The sequence below is a fragment of the Camelus bactrianus genome, chromosome 10 (genome assembly GCF_048773025.1).
Source record: "Camelus bactrianus isolate YW-2024 breed Bactrian camel chromosome 10, ASM4877302v1, whole genome shotgun sequence".
In the NCBI taxonomy this organism is placed as follows: domain Eukaryota; kingdom Metazoa; phylum Chordata; class Mammalia; order Artiodactyla; family Camelidae; genus Camelus; species Camelus bactrianus.
In genome coordinates, this window is record NC_133548.1 from 44,800,498 (window position 1) to 44,806,897 (window position 6,400).

The following is a 6,400-nucleotide window of genomic DNA, read 5'->3' on the forward strand; positions in this document are numbered from 1 at the left end:
GTGACTCTGGGCAAGTCATTTCAGCTGTTTTAACTTCTTTGCCTGTGAATACGGGGAAAATGCAACCATCTCAAGATATTAGCGTTGCTGCAGGGATCAGATTAAGACAAGAGAAGGTGTAAGGATTAATTAAGCATTCTGTGAGGAGGAGGTAGGATTATTAACTTGGCGTTTTGCCGGATCACAACCATTGCAACCCAAGCCAATAGTTAACAGCAGGTCTTCCAAGTCCTGCTGAGTGGGAGGCCTGCCAGTCTTTAAAACGTATGAGAATCACGGCTCACCCAGGCAGCTACTTCTGGGCTCCACAGCAGCACGTGTTTTTCCTGTCTGGTGAGGGCCCTCCTCACTGGAGTAAGTGAGCTCAGAGCTCTCCTCCTACATCCTCCATCCCCCCTGCCCCCCCACCCCCCAGCAGATCCATCCTCCATTTCACTTTTCTCTCTTCTTCTTGCCCATCTACTTCCTCTCCCTGTGGATCACTTGCTCAAACCTCCCCGCCCACACTCTTTCTGGCCCCTTCCTCTCATTACCAGCTTCTTCCATCCTTTTCCCACAGCCTGCGTCTCAGCAGCTGCTCACCCTCCTCCCGACCCAGGCACTTTTCTTTGTAGGTCCTCCTCCTCTCTCTGTCGCGTCCCTGTCCCGAAAGCCCGTCTCAGCCAGCGACACCTCTGTGCGCCAGCCTCTCTCCCTCCTCTCGTCTCAGCAGTTCCTGGCCTCAGCCATTTCCTGTGCGTGCTGCGGGTTCTCTTCGGCAGACTTCGCAAGTTCAAAGCTGGCAGGAGAGCACCGGCTCCGTGTGTACCCAAGGCTGGGGGTCCCGGGGGCGGGGCCCCGGGGGCGGGCGGTGCCGCACACCGGAGAAGCGCGCAGATCGCATCCCCCCGCCCCGGGCTCGCCCAAGCAAGGTGACCTGCAGGTTGGTACCAACTGGAATTCGACGTCTTGCGTGTCGTGTGTGGCAGGGCCTGGCGCTGAACCACCTCCCATGGGCACACATCACAGTCCTCCAGAACTGGCTTGGGTCGTCTCTCCTTCAGGACCTGCCCTTGAGACGACTGACTGGGAGGCAGCGTGGACCAGGCAGAGACCACCCGAGCGGGACCCAGTATTCATGCGTGGGAGCGTCCTCCTTGAGCATGCTCTCTCTGTAGAATAACTGATTTTATAATTATTTTTATGACTGTGAAATTATAATATCATAATTAAAGTGATTATTTGAGGCATGCATTTAATATGCTGCTGGTGAAATTATCCTATCATCAGCACCAGCTGTATTTGCTCCCTTAGAGGCCAAAATTCACCTCCCAAAGCAGCCCATCCGGTGCTGGATAATTCAACAAACTAAGCAGAGGCCTAGGGCACTTCCCAGTAAAGATTTGAACACAGGCATAACATTTTGCCCTCTTTTTAAACCCCACTAAAAGTACAGTAAAGGGATTTTCCCCCCAATTAATGCATTACTTGCAGTATGGGTGGAAGTGAGAGAAAGTCAGGGAATAGGAGCCCCTCATCTGTCCTAGGCCAAAATATAACATGGGTCCCCACCTCCTATGCTCTGTTACCACTCTGGCACCGCGCTGAGGATGGTGCTGATCCCTTAACTGAGTTTAAAGGGATTTTTAAAAAAGGTTTAAAGTCCTCAAAGATGGTGAGAAAAAAAGAGGCAATGACAAAATTTTGGAAACTGAAAAATAGACAGACAGGAATCTGATGACTTAGTAAGCAGAAACCAGACATTTCTGGGTAAGGAAAGAACTGCCACGACTAAATGACAGAATCCTCAACAGGCCTAGGAATTGGTGGTTCAAGATATCTCCGGGAATAAAAGATATCTCTGGAAGCTGAGGCAGAGAGACAATAAGAGATTAGTTGAAAGCTGTTGAGAAAAAGACTTCTAGATCCCTTCCCTAACACTCCTGCTCTTCTCACAGACAGAGGATAGGAGATCTGTCCAGAGAAGGTAAAACTGAAGGTCCTTTCAGGCCCACTTGAAGACAGGGATACCATAAAACTACCAGAAGCTTAAGTGCCTATATACACACTAAATGCCTGGTCAGCCCACCCCTACCCTGTGGTCTCCCACTGACTCCCAAAATGCTGGAACCCAGAGCTTTCTTCTCTTCAGGACATTGGAGAAGGTCTCTAGGAGATCCGACCAGCCCACAAGGAAAGAATCAAAGGTCTTGACATCTGGAGTTCCCCAACAAACAGCCTAACCAGATTACCTAACAGTGAAGCTCCAAATTGACAACTCCATCCACAGCTCAGAACTTCCAATCAGCTGTTGGTCCTCCACTATTAAACTAAGTCCTGTCCTACTGTGAGTAGGACTGACCTGTATAAGCAACAAAATTCCCAAATTGATAGCCATGACGTATAGCAAAGGATCAGTAGTCAAATGACTGTGGTCTTCAAATGAACAACATCTTCAAAATATTTGTAAAAAAAATTCCCATCTAGAATCCTATATCCAGCCAAACTAGAAATCCACTGTGTAGGTAGACTTAGACATATATAGAAATAAGGGTATCAAAAATTTACCTCTCATACAGTCTTTCTTAAGAAGCTGTTAGGATATGTTAGGGGCAGGACCAAGGTAAAGTGAGGTGCTTTCTTGCTTGGGCACAAAATTTAAAGGAGCATCAAAAAATGTGGTGATCAAGATAAAAAATACTTTAGTGCAATACTAAAAAAATGATTTGCAAAAAAAATCCATGATGAACAAAAATACCAAAATGCTAAAGACGGAATCCAAGAGGGCTGGGATTAAGTAAGGGGAGGCGAGTCAGGCCAAGTTCTGCAAGTGCAGGGTGGGGTCCTGTCTTCATTACCCATTTTGGTATTTTGTTGCTTATACACATCAGCCCTAGTTGAAGTGGGACACAACGACACAGGGTCAGGAAGACAAGGAGGGGAGTCTCATTGGGGATCACCTTGGTTCCTGGATATCACAATGACAAAAATTACGTTGTGATTTTACTAGGTAAAATGAGGGTACAAGAATGTGTATGTCTGGTGGGCTGATGGTGGAAATGAGAGTTAAGGGCTCATATTCTATGGTGGGTAGTCGATAGATATTCCTGCCCAGCAGAACCCAGGAGTAATATTAGCATGTCATTAAAAGACATGGGTATAAATACTGGAAAAAAAAATGGATAAAAGATCTGAAAGCGATTCTTTCTGGGGAAAGGACAATGGAGAAAAACTAGGCAGGGGGCTGGGGACTGCTGTTTGTCTTCATGCCGTAGAATAGTTGACTCTTTAACTATGTGCATATATGACTAGTAAAAGAAATTAAAATAAGTAAATCAATGTTTGAGATTTCAAAAAAAAAAAGACTCTGAAGTACTCCTCACGAGGAGAGCAAAAATTTATTGGACTGGATTACATAATGTATGGACTGGATTACATAATGTATGATTTTGACTTTGGATTACATGTAGAGGTGGGTGCCAGCACTGTACGAATGCAAGGGCCTCTAGCAATCTTCCTGAGCTTGTCCATTTTCCAGGGGAGAGAGCTGCTGCATCTGATGTAACTCTCACAACTGCATAGCAAGGCATGACATATCCCCAGATGAGGGATACTGACAGATGAGGGAAACTGAGGCTCAGAAAGGGAAAGTAACCAGCCAGAGCTAGTCACTCCATCGCTAGTAAATGACATTGGGGTAGACTGTCCTTTTCTGTCAGATGAAGAGAAATGTTCTGTAGAGGAGTTCTGAGAATGAAATGAATTGGTGTATATAAACTCCTGTCACACAACACCAAGAAGCATTAGGTTTCACCCCTACCTACTCCAACACAAGACCTTCTAGGCCTAGGGCTCAGTCACCTTCCCATGACATCATGCAGCTCTCTGACCAGTATGGGAAATCAGGTAGGAACACACCTAACTATGACTGAAGGGAAAGAGCAGTATGAGCAGAGAGGCTTTATAAGGATGACCAAGCAGGACTTCATGGAAACAGCAGTATTAAATCTGGACTTGAAAATGAGACAGGAGGGAAGAGGGCAGGGCATGACCATTAAAAGAATGACAAAGCAATTAGCACCAAGATGGCGGGAGATTCAACTCCCAGCAGACCTTGAGGCCCATGATGAGGGGAGATTTGACTTCTAGTAGAATTTGAGCTTCAGTATATGCTCATTGTGGTACATTAGCATGGTAAATGGCACTACCATAGGCTCCATGACAGTTCTGAGGCTAACCATAAAAAATAATAAAAAAGTGGGCAGTGGCCCAGTTCTTGCGAGTCCCAGCGCCTCCCCCAAAGTAGTTGAAATAATCCTCCCACTTGTTAGCATATGAAGTTACCGAGCCCATAAAAACTAACAACCCTGCACCTCTGTAGCCTTTCCCTTGCCTTTTGAGATGATCTGTACTCTGTCTATGGAGTGAGTATCTACTTTTATTTTAAACACCCATCCCCACACCTTGTGGCCTCTCTGGCCTTCTGAGATAGTCTACACTCAGTCTATGGAGCGTGCATCTCTCTGAAAAAAATCTACTTTTACTCAGCTATAGTTTGCGTTTGAATTATTTTCCTGCATGAAGCCAAGGACCCTCACTTAATGGCGCACATTCCAGAGACTCACCTGGGACCTGGGGCATGGCCATCCTCTCACACCTCATTTTTCCTGTATAAAATGTTTTGTTAGATTTTAAGAGATGGAAAAAAGATAGGAGGATCCTAAGACTGCACGTTTGACAACTAGATAGGGCATGGGGTGGAGTGATGGATGTATAAGTATCCCATAGACTGCACAGTTTGTGAAATAGTGTTATTCAGTGCCTATGTGCTAAGGTATCGGCTAGCCCTGGGCCACTGTACTTAAGCTCACACTCCAGGCAAAGAGTCTGGACTGATCCCTCCCCCACTGAGCTCCCCACCTCCATCTGACAATCTGCAGGAGTCCAGGCCCCAGCTGGAGGGGCTGAGGGTGGGGCAACCTCATCAAGGCTGTATCTCCTTCAGAAGGGATGGTGGGGATGGGGGTGGGGAGTGCCACAAAGGCTATGGGCAACCCTACTTCCACCCCCTGGAAAAGCTGGCATGAGAGAGAAAGGCCCAAGATCTTGCTTTCCACAACTCAGACCAGCTGGGATTCTATTTTTAGCCAGCACTGTCTTAGTTGACAGCTTGCAACGCCTTCTCCCTCCTTTTCTTCCTTCCTCCTGCCTCTTGCAGCCCAGAGCCCTGTAGAAAGGATGGATGGGAGCAGCCTCAGCACTGGTAAACAGCAGACCACTCTCCTTTCTCACTGCCCTTCACTCCATCCAGCCTTTGTCCAGAGTAGTTAGTGGGTGGATTTTAGAGGTATTATTGGCTGTGAAGCGAATGAGGCTTACATTTCAGGGCTCCTCACTTGCACAGTTTTCTTCCAAGGTCCTGGGCAGTGTCCTAGCAATTTTGTATATAATTTTGTATGTTTTTCTTAAAAAAGGGGGCACTCAATTTTATAAGCTCCAGGCCCTGCAAAACTTGGGTTCACCCCCTGATGGATATGGTTTCTTTCCCACCTCTAGCTGTGTCTACTTACAATAGGATTATTTCTGTCTTGCTCTAATTTATTGTACGACCTTGAGCAGTTTACTTTGCTGCTCTGGGTCTCAGTTTCCCCATCTGTTACAAGATGAAGTGTCAAGGAGCCCTCTCCCAGCATACTATGCCTCTGAGCATCCGTGTGTTTCCCCTTGGTGAGGTCATCTGCTCTTCCCTGTTTGTCACTGAGTGTGTCCAGGGGTGATGTTGCTGTCTCTGCCTCTCTCTAGAGCTGCATCAGTCTTACAGGCAGAAGAGATGCTGGGCTCTGGGACTCCTAGGCAGGCCCAGCCCCGTGCCTCCCCACCCCACACTGCCTCTTTGTTGCTCGCCAGTAAGGGTGCTTCCATGGGGCAGAAGCTTGACTAGGTTCTGATACCAGGGAAGAGTGCGTTAAAAAGGCCCTATTCTTTAATTACTTCTCTGTACCTGTCATGGTCTGACACATGGTGTTTCCAACACACATCGAATAAACTGAGTCTTATCATACAGTGCTTCCACTTGTCATTAAAATTTTAATAAGCATCTATTAATAAAGTACCTTAATAAGGGCATCACTTTAGGACAATGTGCTCAAGAATTGTGATGTGTCATGGATACCCCACCTCCCACCCCCACTCCCATTCCGAGCTACAATGTCCGACACAATGTCTGGGATGACCACCCAGAGAGAGTTCACACAGCCTCATCTAGCCTCAGACCATGGACTTTTTGGCAGGGGGTCATGCGCAGGAGTGAGCAGCAGGGGGAGGGATCCAATAGAGAGGACTCCGCCCAATCCTGTGCCTCCTCGTGTGCCCCAAAAGAGTCCAAAAGGAAATTTAGGAGGAAGCCAAGATATTTAGTAGT